The following is a 25,659-nucleotide window of genomic DNA, read 5'->3' as shown; positions in this document are numbered from 1 at the left end:
AAAAAAAATAGAGGAGAATACATATTTGAAAAAGAGAGATAGATTATATATATGTAAATATGCAAATTCCTTCCTGATTTCTCCCTATGGAAATCTTTCTAAAAGTTGAATTAATGGGTGAAAAATATTTTTAAGGTATTGTGCTATTTTGTCGCTTTCTTATTATCAACATAACTGCACTGGAAACATTTGAGAAATACATCATACCATGATAAAGAAGAAAAATTACCCACACGCCCACCCAGAGGATATACACCAAAATGTTAACGGTTATTAACTCTGAATGTAGATATTATGAGTGATTTTTATTTTCTTCCATGGGCTTTTTAGTATATTCTAAAATTTTTGCTATGTGCTTGTATCACTTTTATTGTCAGGAAAATTGAATACTACAAAAAAAAATATTCCATCTGCTCCTTCAGTAATTTTTCAGAAGTTATCTTCTCCAGGAAATGTTACCTGAACAAGCCAGTTGTAATTAAGAGCTCTTTTCTCATGTTGCGGCCAAACGAAAAGCGTTAAGATAATGATACCAAGTGACCTCCGCTTGGCATGGTGATCTACCGCACAGGGACCCAGGGTGTGGACAAGAGCCTGGCTGGGCTCCCTAGGGGACTATTGCATTTTGAGAAAATTATTTAAACTCTGCGTGCTTCAGTTTCCTCATCTGTAAAATGAGGATCATTAGAGCATCCAGCTCACCAAGTTACAGGTAGAATTAAGTGGGTTAATACATACAACGCCTTTAGAAAAATAGAGGCGGGTAGTGACACTGCAGTACACATCAGCTATCCTGATTATTATTACTATTATATTAAATACTTATATAAATTTTTTCAAATCTTACTTTGTAATTCTAATACTCACTTTTTTTTTTTTACTTTATTATACGTTCTTTCAAGTAAAAACCATGGCTTCATGTCTTTTTACAGCTTTTACGGCACTTGTACAAAATTTTGCACACTTTTAAATAAAATATTTATTGAATTTATCAGTAAATGCATAGAATAGACCAGAAAAGCCTCAAGGTCAGGTGTATTACAGTAAGAACTTAAACGTAGATGTTTATTTCAGAAATCTGCTTCAGGAAGTACCATAGATAGTGGACTTCTATCCACTAGTGGACTAGCCAAAGGGAAGAGATTACGGGGAAGAAGGTGAAGGGGCAGTCACACTGATTTAAATAGTCCTGAAGGGGGGTACCTGGGTGCTTCAGTCAGCTGAGCCTCCAACATGGGTTCAGGTCACCATCTTTGTGGTTGGTGAGTTAGAGCCCCATATCGGCTGGCTGCTGTCAGCCTGTCAGCCCAGAGCCCACTTCTGATCCTCTGTTCCCCTCCCTCTGCCCATCCCCTGCTTGCACTCTCCTCAAAATGAATAAATATTTTTTTAAAAATAGTTCTGAAGGAGGACAATGGCACTCAGAATAAGCAAAAAAGAAAATGACAGCAGACTCCTCTGATCATGTGTCTCTGAGGAAAGTGGTAGTATCATTTGGATAACGAGTAGCAGTATCATTTTTTTCAGGAACAATAAGAGCACCTGAGCACTCTGTGAGATTCAGAGAAGGTAAGCAAATTGCCTGGGCCAACGCAACGAGAAAGTTGCCAAATAGGATTCAGCCCAAGTGTGTCTGACCACATGGACTGTGCCTTACTTGATCAATATCTGATGACAGTGTTTCCCCCAAGGTAGGTAACAAGCAGACAACTCTGCTAGTACTGAATCTATTTTTTGTTTACTTATTATTCGGTTTTACAATTTGATGTTTATTTTACTTAATTATGCTTTGCAAAATGGATTAAGTCCTTTAAATCTGTTATGAATAAGTCTCTTCCTCTTATATCAACAATGCTGCTTTGTTATTTCCCAGGGATTTCCTGGGTCCGGTCCCCAAATCCCAAGTTTCCAAGACCGTGCTGCTTTTCTCACCAAGCTACTCCACAACTCATCACCCATGGCCACGGAAGGGCAGTACAGGGCTCAAAGTGCTAGAGAAGTCACAACCCACAAACAGAGGAGGCACATTGCCAAACCTTCTTATTGGTTTAGCGTTAATAAATAGTACCCTGAACCAATCTGCACTGGGATCCTTCAGCTTGTCACTGAATAATTCATGGTTAATTTTGGCCCCCACCAAAAGATTTACAGTGCATAATCTCTTAAGTACAGAGATTGTAAGTATGTCAGAGGGTGTATTTAAAGCTTCACTGTTGTGTACAGTACATTCAACTTTGCCAATGAAAAGATCCACAGAAAAATTGATGTATTCTTATCCAACTTGTGATTAGAGAATGCATGTAAATAAAAAATGACATCTGATACCACCAAATGTCTCCCTTACTATGCTTGGTATTCGGAACTCAGAAATGCCCAAATAAATTGTGTGAAATCACTTTCAGAAGGAAAAAGAAAACTAAAAACAGCTTTGCCTTCCAGTTTTAGACTCTTGAGTCTAAACTTTGAACTAGTACACTGTTTATTCTAGACATCAGTGTAACAACATTACTGTCCTAAAAAAGATGTATATTTCTATGAATTGACAGTATTGTGTGACATAGGAGAAAAGCACCCTTATCAGGATTTAGACAACCCTCAAACCACTGTCACTGAACAAAAGTAGAATGAGCAGTTCCCGAAGCCCCCATCTGAGCATCAGAGGCAGAGCCAACGGCAGTTACGTCCTTCTCATTTGGTCTTTTGAGGAGATTCTAACCTGTATGCACTGCTGTTAGTATGCAAATGATACCTTTGACAGAGATGTCACTGTACATGGTAAAGTTTTCATTATAAAAATCTGAATCTTTATACAAAGAAGAGAGAACAAGAGCTATAATGTCTTGTTGAAAATTGCAAAAAATATAATACAACTCAAATAGATAAAATGAATATGCAAGGGATTATCTTCTCCGTCTAATGGTTCTTGATGAGATAAACATTGAAAGATTCCCCATCCTGTGGCAGTGAGCAGACCTTTATCCATTTTCTTGGATCTCAAGGCAATATTATTTATTCATGACTTCTTGACTTTAGGAAGAGAAATACCAATTTGGAGAACACAACTCCTTAAGGAAAAGAGGAATCTAAATCATCTCAACATTAGGAGCATGTTGCACAAAATAACAGGCTGCTTTGTCCAAACACAGCAGGATTCTACTTTCCCTGGCAAGCACATTTGTAACATACATTTCTAAGCCATATAGGTTCTACTGTCTTTTTTTTTTTCAAGTAAAGATTGGTCAAACAAACCAACAAAAATACATTTTCTTCCTGAAGAATATGAACAAATGTCAAAAAAGCAAGCACTTAAGTTACAATTGCCCCCAGGCAAACGTAACTTCATGCTGGGCTTATGCTACTATCATAAACACCACACCACAGGAAATCACTAACACTAACTATGACCAAGCCAGTCGTGTCTTTCCAGAATTTAAGGCATAATTGCCTTAATGAACTCACACGGTATCTGAAAAGTTTCCAGTGTGGAACCATTCACTAAAGTAAATTCTGTTCCATAGAATGGTGTTCTGTGTTTGGTCACAGATTATTATGAATTATTTCTAATTTGAAAGGGTGGTGAGCATCAGGTAAATGATGAATTTAAATGGGAAGCTATCAAGAGAAACTATCAAATTTTTTTCATATTTTTCTTGGGTGGGCAAATGTCAGAGTCTAGCAGCATCAGATCAACAATGCAATCTCAAATGTTAAGAATTTTGCTTGATGTACTCAAATTTGGGCATGAAAATGGACAGTAGAGAAGAGGAAAGATCAAGTAAGCAATCCAGTCCACATACACACCCCAGCAGGGGAAAATTGCTTCCTAAAATAAACTTTCTAATATTTTAGTACTGTTGACTTTTGTATGTCCCTGGTGATTAAGCTTCTATCACTCACTTTTCCTGCTAGACTATTCTTGTAACCCAATATTTTCCTATGTCAGCAAGTGCCTTAAATTTCTCCTTCTCAGTTTCAACCTACAATCCCAGGACTCCATGGGATATTAGGAGAATAATTAAGCAGTTGTAAATCATTCTAAATATTTTAAATGAATGCTACCCACAGTTCCTAGAACCAAAAATTAGTTCTTTACAATTTAAAAATTTTTTGTAGTATATTTTCCCTCATTATACATTATGCAATAGCAATTTAGGAAAGAGATGAAACCCTTTAAAATAGGAACTATAGCTATAGTGTAATTTCAATTAATATGTTATATATTTTTAATTTAGGGTGTCATATTAATCCTTTCTTTTCCTTGATTGTTTTTGTTATTCTGCCTTGCACTGTTTTAGTTTTAGTCATTAATCTGGAACAAAGAACATTCCATAATTAAATACTACATTTCAAATAGTTTTAGAAAACAACTTTCATATAGCTTATTAATTTTATATTCAGAGGCAAAGCAGCACCATCATTATGATTTCTGGGCTCTACTCTTCAAGTTTAATTATTTAGTCACAATATTTGACCTCAGAATATAAGTTAAAAGACACTTTGAATGGAGAAAGTGTCAACTTGAGATCCACAATTTATAGAATATTTAGAAGTTCATGTCTCTGTCAACCAGTCTCCCTCACTGATACTTTCTCTTCACATCTTATGTAGAATTCTCTTGAATTTGTCTCTTGGAGGAGAAACATTTTTCTTGACATAAATTAGGAAACCTCTCAGAACTGTATGTCATTACTCATGTCCCAAATTTGTTGTGTTTTCAATGATCTTCAGTCCTTAGTTACTTTGCAAGAAAGTTATTTCACTTCACCTTTGGCTTTGACACAAACAATACTAAAAATATATGGCAAAATATAATCTGGGATAAAAAGAAATTTCTGCATGAATAAAACAATGGAGTTATATACAAATATATTACATGAAAGATGACAATTTTACAGAGCAAAGACTAATACTAGAATATGATATTGAGTTTTGGAGATATCTCGTATATTTTACAAGACAACAATTTCATCAGTATAATTAAATAAGAAACTTGAAAACTCAGCTGACAGGTTTATAATTAATTCATTTTAGTAATAATTTATCAAGGTTTTGTGAATTTGTCATAAACATTATGAAAGACAATTGAAAACCTAATACTCTGCTTCTTTTTTTTAAATCTCAAAGTTTATCATTTTTTTTTTTTTTTAAATTTTTTTTTTAACATTTATTTATTTTTGAGACAGAGAGAGACAGAGCATGAACGGGGGAGGGGCAGAGAGAGAGGGAGACACAGAATCGGAAACAGGCTCCAGGCTCCGAGCCATCAGCTCAGAGCCCGACGCGGGGCTCGAACTCGCCGACCGCGAGATCGTGACCTGGCTGAAGTCGGACGCTTAACCGACTGCGCCACCCAGGCGCCCCGTTTATCATTTTAATATAATGCAAAAATCTCGAGTTCCTGCCAAAATGATCATGGATGAGTTCACCGTTATATAAATGGCCAGAATTGACTTAGGCAACAGATGGGTCAGGTTTTATTTGGGTGAGCAGTAAATTATGATCTTTTGTATAGTAATTGAATTTAATGTGTGGTTACTTTTCTTTCTTTCACTTTTCTGCAAAAAAAATAACGAGTGAAGAATAATACTAAACACAAATTTGGCAATCATTCTCTTTCAAATCAATTCAAGGTTATAATAAACAGACTAAAGTATGCAACTACTATCTATCCATATAGAATATTTTTTTGATAAATATAATACATAATGAGGAAACACTTTAAAAAATTAATAATTTCTTATGTTCATTTCTACTCCTAATTTCTAAATTAAATTAATTATATATTTGGTGTTGAATTAATAAACACTGAATTGCCAAGATCAAGATTATTGATTTTAAAATTACATTTTGTTATTCATCAATGGAAGTACATTAACAGGAGAATTGCTTAATACAATTATTTTTCATTAAAAAGAATCGTATCATGAAAATGCTGAGAAGCAAATTAAATCACTTCTTAGATTTTCTGTAATATAGTAATTAATGAGGTCCTTCTAGTTTGAGAAAGAATTTCTATACAACTTCTACTGATTTGAATAAATTATAGAAACTAAAGTTAGTGCATAGAGCTGATAAATTTTAATGTTCATAAAATGAAAATCATATAAAAACATCAAATGAATACACGTCAAAGGTTTTATTATATTAGTTAACAAAGAAGCCAATAAGATGTCATAACTGCTTCAAAGAAAGAATTTGAAGAAGACACACATATTTATATGTATTATATATGCATGGATTATAGATACATATGTATTTATATAATATATAAAAACAGAAATGCTGAATTTGCAAAGAAATGGAGAGGTCAGTGAACTTTTTCTGTAAAGGGCTAAATAGCAAATATTTTAGGCTTTGCAGGCTACATCTCGTCTTGATCACACGCTCCTATTCTTCTTTAATGTGTGTGTATGTAGGTGAGGGGGTTTAACAGCTCATTAAGAATTTAAAAACCATTCTTAACTCACAGGTCATTTTAAAAACAGCTGCAGGCTGGAATTGGCCTGCCAGCCATAGTTTGATGAACGCTGCTATAGAGCAATAAAATGTAATTTTTTGAACATATCTTTTCCATAGGGCCAAAATCAACTGTATCTATATCACACAATATTTATTTGTATTGCTATGGACAAGACTATGTCTTTTTTTCTATAATTTAACATCTGCCCCTGCAGAGTATAAGATGGCCTAGTCAAGAGAAAGGCAGTCAGTGGTGCACATCCCTGTAGAACCAGAAAAACCTTAGAGACTCAGCTCCACGATGCCCAGCACTCCACTGAAACGATGTCCTGAAATCACTTCCTCCATTTTCAAGTTTTTTACATTATTTTTGTAAAGAAATTTACTGACATAGTATGTAAACATATGAACTTTACCAAAAGCAGGGTTCCAATCTATCTAATTCCATTTATGTGTTATCTGACTTTGAAGAAATAAATGGATTTCTATACATCTTGGAATACTTATCTGTAAAGTATGATACTGACACTTTATGGGTAGTCTTAATATTAAATAAGGTAATAACTACATAAAATAGTCTCTTTTCTTTTCTTCCTCCCTGCCTCCAAACTTTAGGGCTCCTTTCTAAAGTGTCAACATCTCAACAGAAAGCATTTTTTGCAAAAATGGTCCCCAACTTAGCAAGTTGGAACTTATGATTTTTTTTGACTTTATGATGGTAGGAAAGCACTATGCAACCAATAGAAAATCGTACTTCAAATTTTGAATTTTGATCTTTTCTTGAGCTAGTGATAGGCAGTATGATACTCCCTCGTGTTGCCAGGCAGGAGTAGCAGCCCCAGTTCCCAGTCAGCCATGGGATCACAAGGATAAACAACCGAAACACCATTCTGTACCCACACAACCATTCTGTTTTTCACTTTCAGTGTAGTATTCAATACATTACATGAGGCCTTCAACACTTCATTATTTGTGTGAGATGATTTTGCCCAACTGCAGGCTAATGTAAGTGCTCTGAGCACATTTAAAGTAGGCTAAGCTAAGTTATGGTGTTTAATAGGTTAGGTGTATTAAATGCATTTTTGACTTATAACGTTTCAACCTGCCATGGGTTGCTTGGGACATAACCCCATCACACGTTGAGAGAAGATCTGTATCCTGATTAAAAGCTGGAATCTTTTAGGTTGCCTCTATCAGTATTTCTCTCATCATGTGAGAGAAGGATGTGTAAATTTGAAGATTATGAATTTGGGCTAGTTATTAACCTCTTTGTGTCTCTGTGAGATAACAGAAAATATATGTTGGTGCCTGCCCCCAGTTCCTGGAACAGAGCTCATCTAACCCTTATAAACTCCTAAGTGATAAGAGAAGTAGGGGCATCTTCTGTTCTAGTGAAGTGACTCTAGGTGGGCTTCTGGATGATTCCTGGATGAGAGCCAGTTGCCAAAAAGACCAAACCATAATTAGAAGCTTGGAGTTTTCAGATCCACCCCTGCCCCACTACTCCAGAGAAGGGAGCGAGGCTGGAAATGGAACTAATGATTAATCATGCCTATTTGAGGAGCCTCCATGAAATCTCAACAGTAGGGGATTCAGAGAGCTTTTGAGTTAGTGAACTCATGGAAGTGTTGGGGGGAGCAGCATGCCTGGAGGGGGCCATGTGGCTCCCACCCCTTCCCACATACTTGCCCTATGCATCTCTTCCACCTGGATGTTCATCTGAATCCTTCATCACATCCTTTAATAAACTATTAAACGTAAGTAAGTGTCTCCCTAAGTTCTGTGAGCCACTCTAGCAAATTAATTGAACCTAAGGAGAGGGTTGTGGGAACCTCCAATCTGTAGCCAAATAGGACGGAAGCATGGGTGCTCTGGGTTTAGAACTGGCATCTGAAGTGGGATTCGAAGGAGTTTTGTGCAACTGAGCTCTCAGCCTATGGGATCTGACACTATGTGCAGGTATTAGAATTGGCTTAAATCACAGGATACACAGCTGGTGTCACAGATACTTGCTTGTTGGTTTGGGGAAATACCTCCACATGTAGAATGACGAGAAGTGTCAGAAGTGTTCCATGTGAGTAGTGAGGGAGCCTCACAGGAGAGAAACATGGAAGGGAAGAACTGGGAGTTTTCCTACACAGGAGGAAAAAAACTCTGAGTTCTCTTCTTTTATAGTCTATTTCTACACCTGTTAAGTGGTAATAACTTATTATCAATCTCATAATTAGTAAACAGACTGACAAGTGATAAATACTTGATAAATGCCAAAAAACTATTTCTTATCAAGATAAATATGGCTTGTCTTTTTCTAGCATTACGTTATGTCTCTACTCTGTGAACTTGGTTTCAGATTGTTTGGGCCAGGGTGGTGTAGGCGGGCAGGATGAGGTGAGGTAGGGGAGAGGCTGGGAGGGATAGTGGGCAATGCAGTGGATGAGAGAAGAGAAAACAATCCCACCACCTTCATACAATGCCCAGAATCACATAGTAAGCATTCAGTCATGACAATTCCTTGATATTATTGCCTTTAATTCCCCCCGAGAAGCTTAAGTACCTTATTTTACAAATATTTATTCATGCCATCTATCTTTATTAAAATAAAATGATCTTTAATGCCAATTTTAACCAAGGCAAATTATTTTCATTAATTGTAGTCAGTAAATGGTCTAGTCAAAGGGGAAGTTTTCTGGATTACACTACACTGGTGCCTGGGTTCCAGCTTTGATTCTAGGTGCCTTCGTTAATTACTAAATCATGGCTAAGACCATTCAAAACATTAACTTTTACTGTGAATTGCAAAAGTTGCAGAGAAAATTACTTTGGCCTACCTCATAAGAAGATAACTGGCAGGTTAGCAGGTATTTGAGGAGTAGTAGTATATTCTAAGAAAAAAATCTAGAACACTCAGTTGGAGAAATTATGTACTTTGTAGAAAACTCTATAAATTCTTTTCTCTGCCTACTGGAATGGTTTTTAAATCATTTTGGATACATAGTCATCAATTTATCTTTTTAAAATAAAACACTTCTTATTGATCCCCTTAATTATTTTTCTCAAACATCATACCAATAGTTAAGATTAATAGTCTCTGAGGGATTTTTCATCAAGAATTTAGTAATTCTTGGATTAATTTGAAGATTCAGAGAATAATAGTTTTATTTAGTTAATTTAGTTAAACAATCCAATTCAAGGTAAAGACTATTTGATGTTTGGCTTTAAAAACATATGCAATTAACTCACCGGCCAGTTTTTGTGGGTGTGGAGGGATGTTTGTTTTTTCTATTTAATAGAACGATCTATTTTGCTATTTACTTAAGCCACTTTCCTGGTCTGCTGAGGTAGCTACAAGTTCATCACTGATCTCTGTATGATATTTTCCTGGACTTAAAGAAATTACAGTATTGTTCAGCTTTTTTTTGATCCAGGTATGTAAGAGTCAATTATTTTCACTCATCTTCAGAAATTCCATTAAGTTTCTTACTCCACACTAAATGGGCCAAACCTTAAATTTATTATTAATATTATAAGACTCATCACATGAAATTATAATTATTTGTATCATAATTCACTCTTGTCATCTTCCAAATAATCAGAGAGAGAGAGAGAGAAAGGTGTTGTGCATGTCACTAAGACTGCCTGTGACTGGCTTCATGTTCCCTATAAATGTACAATGACTACATCACAGATTCCATAATTAAACTTAGTGCAATGTAATGGATGCTGAAAGCAAAGGTAAAATAATATTGTTCTAGGAATTAAGAGTAAATAAACCAATAAAATAAAACTGGTTGTAAAAATGTGTTCAAACAAAATCGTAAATATCCCTTTAATTACTTTATTTACTTAGAAATTTCACATTTGTTTTAATTATCTCTCGCACTGACAAATTTCCCTGGTGAGATTTACTTCACAAGTTTTTCAATACACTCTAAAATTTTACATATGAATTTCCTCTCCTTTGATGTATAGCCTCCAACCTCTGTGCTACGTTTTCTGCAACAAACATTTACCAAAGCCTTAATACAGATTTAATACAGCCTACGAAAACATCTATTAAGCACTTACTTTCCACCAGGCACAGTGTGCTAGAACCAGGGAAACAAATGAAATTTACACAGCATACGAAAGTGTAATATTCTATGGATCACTCTTTGTTTCCAACACTTGCAGCACGTGTCAATGATGGCTGCTTCTAAGGATTTATAATTTCTACCAAGTGCTAAGGACTGATCCTCTCTAAAAGTGATGAATTATTGGGTATCCCCAAAGGCACCTGGGGTGTAAGAGACCAACACATGCATGCAAAGTTGGCCCCGAGTGAAGGCCCTGATGGCTTATATTTAGGACACGGAGACAGAGATAAATTAAGGCAGATGAAGGAAGTACATACAAGTTTAAAAAAAAATAAAGATCTTCGGCAAATTAGCTATTTTGTTGATAACTGCTTCACTTAAATGCAAATAATTAATAGTCTTTTTATTTGTCTCTATCACTTCCAACAACATCTTTAAATCATAAGCAAAGTCTATAACCATACGACAGGGATGTAGATTCATGGGTATGAGTTGAAAGACCTACTGAAGACTAAATAAAAGGAAAAAGTTGTATATAGTTGTTAAGGTTGAAATGGCATTGTTTGCTCACTAGAAGTATTCCACAGTGATTAAAGTATTTAAATCCCCTATCGTTAACTCTTAAAAGTATGTGTTTACTGACATCGATTTTTTTTTTAAAGTTCTAATAAATATAAAGCAGTGGTATATGTCAAGACCACATGGAGAGGGCTTTTTTGCAATTTCCCCATAGGAAAAGCACAGCACTCAGAGTAACCCCCCCCCCTCACCCCCCCCCCCCCCCCCCCCGTGCCTGTCTTCCAAAGGAGCCTCTTTCTCAGTTTTGTAAAAAGCAATCAAGGACCTCTGTGAGGACTTACATATGACTACTAGCTGGCCACATAACCTTAGTCATGCACATTAATGCTACTTTCTTTTTCCTGGATATCATGATCATAGACACAAAAGGCACACAATCACCAGATTCTGCACTCACCAGATTCTGAATTCACGCCTTAAAAAAAGGAAAATTGTACATGCTTCCCTAGAGAGAGACAATACAGAAATCGAGACACGTACTTCATGACACAGATTCACTAGTCCCGAATGCTCAGATATGGACCTTAGGCTCCTGACCTTGGAACTTCTTTTCTGTGCAGACTAGAGACGTCAAGAAGAAGGTGCTACATTGCATTCTACTGCTGTGTAAATCTTTAAGCATTCACCTTTGATTACAGAAGTTGATGTGTGAGTGGCTAGGGGAAACTAGTGTCTGAGAAATGAGAACTCTCTTGGCCTTCATGGGGCGCATGGCTCCCCACAGACATCCTGGTGCATTATTTAGTTTTTCCAGCCTCTCTCTGCAGGTGTTAGTGCTAAAGCTTAGGCAGTGCAGATAAAGCTAGCTAGTGGAAGGAAGTCAGGTTTCATAGTGTGATCACATTGTCCTATGCCATCCATAGGAAAACCAAAACAGCTACTGAACCATTTCTGTTTGGTGTTTTACAATTGGATTTTTACTTTTTAGATGAATCTGAAGAAACTTTAATTTTTCAGGCACACAAAATCTTGGAGGAAGAGTTCTTGTTGCATTGGAAACTAAGTTGTCTAATGCCAATGAGGCATTTCTGTACCACCAAGTGTATTTACTTATATCAATACTCCTTACATTAAGCTCAAGGAATATCCATCATTTCTTTGTTTCCTGAGACAGATTTTCTCTGGATATAAACTCCACAGTGGCACAACTAAGTAATTAGTCCAAAGATAGTGATTTACCACCTGCTGAGATCTATGCATCATAACTCCTGCTCTCAGAGAACTTAAATTCTAATTAAGAGCAAGAGGATGGCTCAGAAGGCAGTAATTTTGTAGGACAATTTGAAAAAATCACATAAATAATCTTGTTTTCTCAACAATTATATTTTATTTCTATTTAAAAACCAATATTGTGATAAATGACCACAATTTTAATTAACAGACTAGTAGCTTCTCATCCTTGGTAGGAAGTGATATCTCTCATTTGATAACTATGTTTGTTAGTCAAGACTCTCTAGAGAACAAAACCAATGGGTGTGCATGTGTGTGGCGGTGGCGGGGGCGGGGGGTGGTAAATAGGTATGTTACATACAATTGGCTTCTAATATTATGGAGGCATAGAAGTCCGAAGATCTGCATTTGGCATCCTGAAGACCAGGAAGAGCCAATGGTGCAGGTCCACTCTGAGTCTAGTCCAGTCTGAGTCCAGCCCTGAGAAGCAGGAGAGCCAGACAGACATGAGACCCAAAACAGCTTGTTTCAGTTCGAGACTAAAAGCAGGAAAAGACTGATGTCCCAGCTCAAGAAAGTCAGGCAAGAGGAATTCCCTCTTACTCATGAGAATGTGAATCTTTTTTGTTCTATTTAGACCTTCAACTGATGGCATCAGGCCCACCCACATTAAGGAGAGTAAACTGCTTAACTCAGTCTACTGATTCAACTGTTGATCTCATCTAAAAACATGCTCGCATATCTGTGAATAATGTTTAAGCAAATATCTGGTTACCCCATGACTCAGTCAAGTTGATACCTAAAATTTATCATCTTTAAATCTACCTCTTATCAACTTTGTACCTAACACATCTCCTTAAATCATACTTAATCTCCAAAGAAAGCCAATAACAAGATCATAATTCCACCTAGCATGATATAACTGTCCTGTGTATAACCAAAAATGTACTTACTCCCTCCCAAGCAGAGGAAGTAAAGGCCTTAAGTGATGTTTACTCTTCTTTTAGATATTTTAAGTACTATTATGTAAAGTTAATAATACTTAAAAACTATGATATAAAGTCACCAACATTACATAACATGGGAAGAAAAGAAAGATACTTGTTATACACATACAAACATATTTATAACAAAATAAACAGGAAATTCTCATGACAATTATGCTCATTTCTGTACCTGGTTTTTATTAAGTAACTTCTTCCACTATCCATTCTATATTCTGTTTGCCTTCAGCCAGCACCTCAGCTGGTTGTGATTCTTTACCTAACATGGTGACCCAAATTTCATTCCTAAATGATCTGGGCCATTAATAGTTCTGCCTAGATGGGGTTACTGTGATTTTTCATTGATCTTAATCATAGAGTATGGTAACGCTCTAAAATGCCCTGAGGGACCTCCTTTATTCCAGACATAGTCTACTTTGCCTCCACTGTGGAGTTGTAGTCCAATTTCCCCTTAGTAGTCAGGATCAACCACCCAGACAGCAGAGTAATCCCTGTTTTATCTGTTGATTGAGAAAAGTGAGGAGTCAGGTGGCAGTCTTAACTTTTAGTTCAATGGAATCATTGTTCTGTCTTCTGATGGAAACATTCCTCCCTTTGGAACTAAGACCTCTAAGCCAGCAGAACATAAAGTTGCAGGAACAGGAAGCAAAAATTTTGCTGGTGAGGGACACCTGGGTGGCTTAGTCGGCTAAGCAACCGACTTTGGCCCAGGTCATGATCTCACAGTTTGTGAGTTTGAGCCCCGCATTGGGCTCTGTGCTGACAGCTTGCTCAGAGCCTGGAGCCTGCTTCAGATTCTGTGTCTCCCCCTCTCTCTGCCCCTCCCCTGCTTGCACTCTGTCTCTGTCTCTCTCTCTCAGGAAATGAATAAACATTAAAAAATTTTTTTTTTTAATTTTGCTGGTGGGTCATTAGGGATAATAATAGTGCCAATTCCATTTCCATCCATTGATTCCTGGACCCATGAATCCTGACTATGGGACAAACAGCACCATATACTAACACTGATTCAGAGAATGTACAGCCTTCTAGAGAAGCTTGCCCATCCCTGCAAGGTATTGCCACCTAGCTATCACTGTAACTGAGTCTTCAAAAGAGTATTCCATCATTCGCTGGAGTCATCTGCTTCAGGATGGTGGGGAACATTGCAAGATAGTGAATTCCATGAGCATGCGTCCACTGCTACACTTCATTTGTTGTGAAGTGAGTTCCTTGACTAGAAGCACTGCTTCTAGCAAAGCACACTGTTCTAGTGTAGAATACCATGATGGTGGATAAGGCATTCTGTAAGTCCACAGATGACAATTTGAATTTTGTTAGTAAAAACAAAACATTGCTCTTTCCATATAAGTGGTTCAGTATAACCAACCTGCCACCAAGTAGCTGGCTGAGGAATAATACCTTATTGGAGACTCAGTGTTGATCTCTGCTGCTGACACTGGGTATTTAACAGTGGCCATACCCAGGTAGGCCTTGGTGAGTGGGAGTCTGTGTTTCTGAGCCCATGTAAACCCTCAATTCCTCCAACCTGAACACTTTGTTTATGAGTCTATTGGGCAATGACAGAAGTGGCTACAGAAATAAGCTGACAGGTATACACAAAATAGGTTTTCCATCCACTTGATTATACTTTTTTTAGCATTATTGAGATATAATTGACATATAAGATTGTGTAAGTTTAGGGTGTACAATATGATGATTTAGTACTTTTATATATTGCAAAAAGATTACTACAGTAAGGTTAGTTAACATCTCCATTGCTTCACATAATTACCTGTGTGTGTGTGTATGTTAAGAACATATAAGATTTACTCTTTTAAATAATTTTAAGAATGTAATACAATATTGTTAACTATAGCTACCATGCTACACATTAGATCCCCAGAATGTACTCACCTTGTAACTGGAAATTTGTGTACTTTGACATATCCCCATCCTCCAGCACCCGGCATCAATCATTCTATTTTTATTTCTATGAGTTCAGGTTTTGTTTTTACATATTCCACATATAAGTGATATCATACAGCATTTGTCTTTTTCTAACTTATTTAATTTAGCAAAATGTGCTCAAGTTCCACTCATGTTGTCTCAAATGAAAGGATATCTTCTTTCTCATAGTTGAATAACATTCCATAATATATATAATATGCATAATGTATGTACATATGAATATATATATATATAAATATATAAATGTATCTCACCTCTTCTTTATCCATTCATCTATTGATAGACCCTCAGGTTGCTTCATGCTTGGACATTATGAATAATGCTACAAAGAATCTGAGAGTGCAGATATCTCTTCAAGATTCAAGATCCTGATTTCATTTCCTTTGTGCATTATCCAGAAGTGGGATTACTATAGCATATAGTAGTTCATATAATAGTAGTACCATAATAGTACCATAATCATTGTGGTTTTGCCTTTCCCTGATGATTGTTAATGTTTCTGTAATGATATATTGACTATATATGCATCTTTTCATGTACTTGTTGGCCATTTGCATGTCTTCTTTAAGAAAATATTCTGGTCCTCTTATTCATTTATTTTTTAATTTTTTAATGTTTATTTATTTATTTTGAGAGAGAGAGAGAGAGACAGAGACAGAGAGAGAGAGAGAGAGAGACAGAGAATGAGCAGGAGAGGGGCAGAGAGAGGGAGAGAGAGAATCCCACGCAGGTTCCACACTGTCAGCACAGAGCCTGATACAGGCAGGGCTCAATCTCACAACTGTGAGATCATGACCTCAGCCTAAATCAAGAGTCTAAACCTTAACTGACTGAGCTGCCCAGGTACCCCCTCTTATTCATCTTTTAATTAGATTGTGGGTTTTTTTTTCCATTTGATTCATGAGTTCCATATATATTTTGGATATTAACCCATTATCAGATAAATGATTTGTGAATATTATTTCCCATTCTGTAGTCACCTCATTTCGTTATTTCTTTTGCTGTGGAGAAGATTTTTCATTTGATGTAGTTCCTTTTGTTTACTTTTGGTTTCGTTACTAGTATTTTTGGTGTTATCCAAAAAGTCATTGACAAGACCAATGTCAGGGACATTTTTCCTCTTTTCTTTTTTCCAAGACTTTTAAGGTTTCAAGTCTTATGTGTAAATCTTCATCTATTTTGAGTTGATTTTGAATAGGGATCCAATTTTATTCTTTTGTATTAGATTATCAGTTTTCCCAGCACCATTTACTGAAGAGACTATCCTTTCTCCATTGAGTATTTGGGCTCCCTTGTAAAATGTTAGTTGACTGTATATGCAAGGGTTTATTTATAAGCTCTTGATTCTGTTCCATTGGGCTGTGTGTCTATTTTCATGCCAGTACCGTATGGTTTTCTTTAGTGTAGACTTGTAGTAATGTTTTGAATAAGGAAGTATGACATCACCAGGTTTGCTACCATTCTCAGGATTGCTTTAGGTACTTGGAGTCTTTTGTGGTTCCATATGAATTTTAAGATTTTTTCTATTTCTGTAAAAAATGCCATTGGATTTTGATAAGGATTTACTGAACCTATACATGGCTTTGGGTAGTATGAATGTATTAACAACATCAATTCTTCTTATTCATGAACATGGAATATTTGTGCCATATTCAAATTCTTTCATCAATGTTTTAGTTTTCAGTGTATACATCTTTCACCTTGTTGGTTAAATTTACTTCTAAGTATTTTACTGTTTTTCATGCAATTGTAAATGAATTACTTTATTTCTTTTCCAGAAATTTTATTGTTAGTATATGAAAACACAACTGATTTGTGTATGTTGATTTTGTATCCTACATTACTGAATTTGTTAAGTAGTTCTAACAAGGTTTTGTTTTTGTGGAATCCTCAGGATTTTTTTATCTATGATACCATGTCTCCTACAAACAGAGACAATTTTACTTCTTCCTTTCTGATTTTTTTTTTCTTACCTAATTGCTCTGGCTCAGACTTCCATTACTATGTTAAATAAGAGTGGTGAGAGTGGACACCATTGTCTTGTTCCTGATCTTAGAAGAAAAGCTTTCAAACTTACCCTACTGAGTATATTTGCTGTGGACTTATTATGTATGGCATTTAGGTATGTTCCTTCTATACTTAATTTATTGAGAGCGTTTATCATGAAGAATGTTGTACATTGTCAAATGCTTTTTCTGCATCTATTTAGATGATCATGCGATTTTTATCTTTCATAAAGGTAGGATGTCACATTTATTGAACCATCTTTGCACTCCAGAGATAAGTCCCACTTGACCATGGTGTATGAACCTTTTAATGTTCTGTTGAATTGATTTAGCTAGTATTTTTATAAAGACATTTGCATATATGTTCATCAGGAATATTGACTTGTAAGATTTTTTGTATGTTTTGTTTTTTTGTATGTTTTGTTTTGTTTTGTTTTGTTTTTGTACTGTTCTTATCTGGCTTTGATATTTGGGTAATCCTGGCCTAATAAAATGAATTTTATGGGAGTATGCTCTTCAATGTTTTGGAAGAGCTTGAGAAGGATTGGTATTAATTCTTTAAATGTTTAGTATAATTTAGCAATAAAACCATCTGGTCCTGGGCTTTTCTGTGTTGATTACTGATTCAATCTCTTTATTCATTATTGGTCTCTTCAGATTTTCTATTTCTTCATGATTCTGTCTTGGGAAGTTATATATTTCTAGGAATTATTCTTTCCTCTAGGTTATCCATTCTTTTTGCATATAATTATTCATAGTATCTTATTTCTTACCTCTTATTTCTGTGATATCAGTGTAATGTCTCCCTTTTAATGTCTGATTTTGTTTCAGTCCTCTCTCTCTCTCTCTCTTTTGTCTAGCCAAAAGTTTATGAATTTGGTTGATCTTTTCTAAATGTCATCAAACTTTTATTTTGTATTTCTGATCATTTCTTTCTGCTATCATCTTTGTTATTTCCTTCCTTCTGCTAATTTTGGGCTTTGTTCTTATTTTTCTAGTTTCTTGATGTGTAAAGTTAGGTTCTTTATTTCAGATCTTTCAGGTTTGTTAAAGTAGGCATCTATCACTATAAAACTCCCTCTTAGAACTGCTTTTGCTGCATCCCGTAAGTTTTGTTATGTTGTGCTTCTGCTTTTGTTTGTCTCAAGATATTTTTTATTTCCTTTTGGTTTTTTATTCATTGGTTGTTCGTGAGTGTGTTGTTTAATTTCCATGTACTTGTGAATTTTCCAGTTTCCCTGCTGTACTGATTTCTAGTTTCATATCATTATAGTTGGAAAAGATACTTATTATGATTTCAATTTTTTTTTTCAACGTTTATTTATTTTTGGGACAGAGAGAGACAGAGCATGAACGGGGGAGGGGCAGAGAGAGAGGGACACACAGAATCGGAAACAGGCTCCAGGCTCTGAGCCATCAGCCCAGAGCCTGACGCAGGGCTCGAACTCCCGGACCGCGAGATCGTGACCTGGCTGAAGTCGGACGCTTAACCGACTGCGCCACCCAGGCGCCCCTATGATTTCAATTCTAAATTTGTTGACTTGATTTGTGACCTTGCTAAAATCTTGCTTCATTTTGTTTAACATATGGTATATTCTGAGAATGTTCATTTTGTGCTTCAGAAGAATATGTATTCTGCTACTGTTTGACGGAATGTTCTGTTTGTATCTGTTCGGTATTTAGTCTGAAGAATAGTTCAAGTCCAATGTTGGCATATTGATTTCCTGTGTGGATAATCTATCCATTGTTGAATGTGGGGGATTGAAGTCCCCTAGTACGATTGTATTGTCTATTTCTCCCTTCAGATCTATATTTGCTTAAAATATTAGGTGCTCCAATTTGTGTGTGCGTGTGTGTGTGTGTGTGTATGTGTATTTAGTAGCTCAGTTTTATTTTCTTCAGTGACAAATATTTAAGTGCCCCTTAACCCCAGCAACAGGGAGAGAAAACAAGTAGACCAAGGGTGAGTACAGGCCAAAAATGAGACCCTTATAATAAACTAGTAGTCACTCCAAATACCAACTCCCTGTGTCTTGCCTAGTAGGGGACACACAGTTAGGCCTCAGCCCCCTTGCTCTGGGCCTAGCTTTTGTGGAGTGGGGACCCAAAGTCTCCAGTGCTTCATATCACCAGGAAAAGCTGGTCAAGAAAGGAGTTGATGAAACTTTAGAAGAAAACAGGATCTTCAGCAGTGCATCTTTGTTGCCTTCATTTTATCATGTACTTGAAAACATTCCAGTCTGATCTTAGCTTAGCTTCGACTAAGTTAACAGTGGCTCTCCTGGCCACGTAAGTCCAATTAATTTTAAATCTTCATCACACGTGATCTCTCCACAGCATTAATACTATCGACCCCTCAATTCTTTTGAAAATATGCTTCTCTTTCAGTTTCCGTGACACCATGTTTTCTTCCTATGTCTCTACTCTCTCCTTTCTAAGTCTTGTATGACATAATTCTCCTCCTCATTCCTCCGTCTCCTGACTCTCAACTCTTGGAGGTTCTCTCAACTTTTGTGGGGTCCTCTTCTAAACTGCATTTTCTTGTCTAGCTTCAACTACCCTCAGTATGGAGATGACTCACAGATTTGTGTGTCCACCCAGCTCTTTCTTCTATGTTCCACACCGTATACCTGACTACATATTCCACTTGTATGTCTCAAAGCCCACCTCACCTTCTGCCTCCTCTAAGTCTTGGTCTTTATCCTCTGTTCCCAATCTCAAGAACATTGACAGTTTATTTTCAGTTGTATAAATGAGAATTCTAAGACTCTGTCGCCACTTCCCCCTCCATCACCTCTTTACATCTACAATCACCCTGGTAATATTTTTTCATATACATATTTCTTAATTTCTTCCATTTCTTCTTTAACTCCCCTCTCTTCTCACCCCCCAAATCCAAGATAACATTACCTCTGCCATATGACTGCAATAATCTATTAACTCTTTCTTCCCTTGAGGTTATTTCTAGACACTCTAGTCTATTATTCCTACTGCAACTACGGTGACCTTTTCAAACTGGAAGACTAATCATATATTCCCAATGTTTAAATACTTCAATAAGTTTCCTTTGTATTTAGCTTGAAAAGTAAAAATTTTAACATACTTATAAGACACTGCATAGTCATACCTTCCCCTATCTTTGAAGATTCATCTTTTTTTTTTTAAGTTTATTTATTTTGAGATAAAGAAACAGAGTGGGGAGGGGCAGATAGAGAGGGAAAGAGAGAATCCCAAATAGGCTCCACACTGTCAGCACAAAGCCCAACATGGGGCTCAATCTCATGAGCTGTGATCATGACCTAAGCCAAAACCAAGAGTTGGACACTTAACCGACTGAGTAGTCTAGGCACACCCGAAGATTCATCTTTAACTTATTTCCCTCCATCCTTTTGTCTCACCTTCCACCCCACTGCACTCTACCGAGCCCAAGCTTGTCTCATTTGCTTGAATGCGCCATACTTTTTCATATGACATGTCCTTGCAAAAAATCTCCACCCCCATATACCCTCGTCAACAGACTGGCACAAGCCTCAGGAAGGTTTCACTAATTCTCTGACACTAGATACTCTTAAAGCAACATGTACTCTCATTTGGGTTACTTGTATCCATGTCTATTTTTCTCAATAAACTGCAATTCTATTAGAGTTAACTATGATGTCTCCTTTATTCACAGCTATGTCCCCAGATCCTGTTCGGCACTTCGATGAATAAATTACAAAGCTAGATGAATAATAATTTTTTGAGTGTTGATTTCGTGTAGGCACCACCAGGGTCATATAAAAATACGCTGGATATGGTCCTTACTCTCAAAGAATTTGCCTTTTGTCTTAGGAAATAAGCATAAATAGGAATGAAAACTAAATACTACACAATGTAATTCACATCTAATGCTATAACATGAGAAGTCATAAAACAATTTTAAAATATTTACAAAGCAATATTAAAAGATATTTATAGCTGGAGTGATCAAATGATAATTTTTGGATGAAACAAGTCTTGAGCTTGACACTGAAAGAGGAAAGAGTTAGAAAGCCAAAATGGAAAAGGTGGAAGTTTCTACAGAGAAGAATGGAATGAACAACACTCTAGAAGCAGGCGAGTCCTGGGGATCAAGATCAAATGGTGATGCCCTCCCAGTAGCCCTTTTCAGGAGGAAATGAAGAAAGACTGTAGTCCTAGAATGTGATAAAAGCCAGACTGTGGTAAGATAAGAATTTTAGCGACTAGAAATCCTGAAACAAAGCTTTAGTATTATATTTCTATAAAGTATGAGAAGCATCCTTGCTGCGTAACTGGAATGTGAAAAGAAAGGTATGAAAATCCAATGGGCTGGTTTTAAAAACAAATTTTAAACAAGTTGTAAAGTTGTAATCTTATTAGACGGTTACCCATATTTTAACGAAGTCTTTAGAAATAGCAGCACATAAAACAGGATGTGTGTTTATTATGTTACTAATAAGAGTTCCTCCATGCTTTAAACATCCTACTTTTCATGCTTAGATGCACCCACAGAATCTCCTTTTAAATAAAACTAACCTAAAGATGGTTTTCCAACAATCCTTAGAAATTGATCCTTCATTTTGAAAGCTATGTTTTTCTTGAAACGTCACCTCTAAAAGAACAAAGTTGCCTATTTGGCAATACCAAGCACAAACATTACCTTATCTGTGAAATCTTCATTTTGCAATAGAAGAATTAAGAAACTAACGATCTCTTTTCTGGAATTTTCCTACATTTGAAATGCTAATGTAAATTTAAATTATACATTGATTTATAGCATTTCTGTGGATGTGTACCAATAACAACATCAAACTGTGTAATTAGATCTCCAGATGACGATATCATCTAGACTGAAAATTATTCAATATTCAAAAATAGACTTTTGTTTAATATGATTTCTTATCAAATTAACACATCACATAGTTTTAAGTGTCAAAGGTTTCCACAAGACTTGTTTTGAAAAAGATCAATTTCCCTGCCGCCCCCACCACCATCCTTGCTTCCTGCTACCAGAGATGTCCACTTAATTGCTTAATTTCAGATTTAGGCATTAGCTACTGACTTCCAGTTATGGAAGATGAGAATATCCCTCTTTCAATATTCTCCCTCCACCTGGGTCCCACCATATTAGCAGTTTCCGTTGTCCATCCTCTTAATGTAGGCATATCAACATTTGCATAGATTCAATGTTTATTACAACTATGCAAAGCAATTCAGCCCTGGTCATGTGATAGATGGTGCCATTTTCTTTCTTGCACAGCCTACTGCTTTTCCTGTAGTTAATAATAGTCTTATTGAGAGCTTGCTTAATTTTTTTTAATTATCACTAGTTTAAAGCAATCTGTCAATCATTTAATCCCTTGCTATGAAGCAAAACACATTTGATGTCCTATTTCATTTTTTTTGCAATAACCACTCATACAGCCTTCTGATTCATTCTAGTCTAAATGTAGAGTACAACTGTCATTGTACAGTCTGTCTTCTTGGGGGATTCTCTTTACTTAGCTCTTCAGTTGAATCCAATATTCTCTGTACCCCTTTCTTGTCTCCCTCTTTCTTCATTCATTCACTTTCCTGGAATATATACTTTAGTATCTTTCTAAGAAAGTATGCTTGAGAGGTAAATATTTTTATTAATATCATGCTTTAACATCATTTATCTTCTTCACATTATCTGGTATAGAGTCTTTGTACGGAACTTATTTTCCCTCAAAATTTTGAAAACATTTATTTACTATCTTTAAGATTTCATTGATGTTGTTGAGAAGACTAATTCATTTTTATTTCTTGATCATCTTCTTTTTTTACAATTGTTGAATGTTCTTTTTTCCCCAGTGTTTTAAGGTCTCATGACAATTGTCATAGTGCAGATCCCACTTTCCTCATTGTTCTTGGTACTCAGCAGAATGTCTCAACCTGAATATATGTCCTTCAGTTCTGGGAAATATTTTTAAATTATGTCTCTAATGATTATCTCCCTTGTTTAATGTACTTCTCCCTTTGAACTGTCCCTTTAATTTTCTTATCTTTCCTTTCTTATATTCCTTTTTGAGGGGGGAGGAGAAGATTTCCTGAGCTTTATCTTCCAAACCATTTATTAAAATTTCCACTATCACATTTTTAATTTCCAAGTCGTACTTTTTATTCTCTAAATATTAAACTTTAGTAGTGCTGTGTCCTTATTTCATAAAAGCAATATCTTCTCCTATCTCTCTATTTATGTTTTTTAATCTTTCGTTTCTTGCGAAGTCTCAATTTCCTCCAAAGGTTTTTTCTCCTCTTTATATAATTTTGTCTTAGACTCTAATAGTAGATTTCCCTCATTGTCTGGTGATTCCTGGCTGCCTGCTCATAATGAAAAGCAAGGACTTGCCAGCTGATTTGAAGCTTTCTGCCCATGGTAGGGTTTCTTCATTGTTGGGTTCATTATAGTGTGGTTTGGCTGAGCAATTAGGATAGAGAACCCAAATGTCATTATCTTTAGGTCTTTTTTTCTTGGGTTAGTTAAGTTTAATGGAGAAATTTCTTCCAATTTTCTATCTGGAGGGTGAGAGTCAGGCTGCCAGTATTCTGGGAGACAAGCAGTACAAAAATCTGAGAGGATGTTAACTTTCCATATATAATCTTTCATTGACTATCTGGATTTTCAATACAATATGCTTACTCTCAAACATATTTATTTTCCACAATCTCTCCATTAAACCTCTTCCAGAGAATAAATTTTCAGTCTGCTGTCAGGGTGAGGAGGTACAATTGCCTAGCTGTGTACAATGGTAGAATTGATAAAGGAGACTATATACTTTATCTAGAAGCTTTCAACCAATTTCCTTTTTAGCACCAGCCTCATACACTGTTCTGGAAGTGACTCTCAGAGCCAATTTTTGTGGCTTTCACGGACTCTGTGGTAAAAGTAGTTTTGTTTGTTATAATTTGTTTACTGATTTGTGATATAACTTTCTGGCTTCTAAGTCACTTACCACTCATCTGTTTGCTTGCGAGCTTCTAAACGTAAAGTTGGTCTATTTCTTTCTTTTTGCTTTTGTGAGTATATGTGTTTTTAAAACTCCCTTTACTATCATGTTAGTAGGGTTTCAGGGCAATAGATGTAAATATGTGTGTCCAATCTACCATCTCTAGAATTCTTGATTGGCTATCTACTCATCTGTATTAATGGGATTATTAATGAACATTGTTCAGGGCTCTTGTAAGAATTGTATGAAATAGTATGTGTAGAAGTACCAAGAAATTGGCCTGGCATGTTATAATATGCACTCAAATACTTACTGTCCCTTCCTTTTGAAGCAGTAACCACAATCATCTCCCTCATTTTATTCTCCTCCTGGCTGCCCCATCCATTCTCATTCTACTTATGAAGATACTGAAAGTCAGAGGGACACATGAGGACATGCAAACCATTATTGTCATAGAGATTTAAGTATTTCCCTTTTTTGCCTTTTTATACATACATATCATTCTTTTTCACCCTGAACCCTCCTGTGTAAGGATGTTATTATATTCCTTAGATTATCAATAGTTGCCCTAAACAACTCACAGAATTTTCACACTTTTCCACAAACCGAGTAGGAATATAACTATTTCTAGTATCATATCCTACAAGACAAGGCGTTCCATTCTTGCTCCCATATCATCAGTCTGCATACTGGCACCAGATAGACTGGGTAAGTCTATTTGAGAAACCTCACAAAACAGATCCTTAGACCTCACCTTCAGAGAATCCAATTCTGGTTCCTGCTGGAATCTAAAATTTCATTTTAAATTATTTCAGTTGATTCGAGTTCAGTAACACCTAGGTTTAGAAACTATTCTAGTAGGGTACAAGTTATCTACTTAGAGTGGAAACATAAGGGTATTTTCTTAATGGATCAATGAAATCTCTTATGAAAAGCTTTTGAAAGTTTCTATTACAGCCTCTATTTAGATGGCTCCAAAAGATCATTTGAATGAATTTTCTTCTTGATCTTAAAACCCTGAAAATGTTCTCTAACCCTGGATGACTGAGCAGAAGAGGGAGCTGAAGCCATAAAGAAGGCACTCAGGGCCTTACGGCATTACCATATTCTATAGTAGCTTTGCCAGCAAAGATGAACATTGTGTGTTTTCAACACACTGATAAAGTAGCTAACAGCTTTGCTGCCGACACCTAGAAATTACATAAAGAGTGCTACCTGCTGGAGATGCTCCTTGGACAGAACATGTTGGTTCTGTCACAAAAAGTACCATCATCTAGAAATTGCATTTCACCAAACTTTTGTAAATTTTATTATTGTAGAAATTACATGTAATAAGGTGTTCATGAGGAAACAAAGAAATCGATGAACTCTTCCTCTGCAAAAATTAAAGAATTTTACAGGAACAAGAAAGTATAGGTAAGGATGAATCATTATACTAATGCTTTTT

The sequence above is a fragment of the Prionailurus bengalensis genome, chromosome C1 (assembly GCF_016509475.1).
Source record: "Prionailurus bengalensis isolate Pbe53 chromosome C1, Fcat_Pben_1.1_paternal_pri, whole genome shotgun sequence".
Classification (NCBI taxonomy): domain Eukaryota; kingdom Metazoa; phylum Chordata; class Mammalia; order Carnivora; family Felidae; genus Prionailurus; species Prionailurus bengalensis.
Note: the sequence above shows the minus strand (reverse complement) of the source record.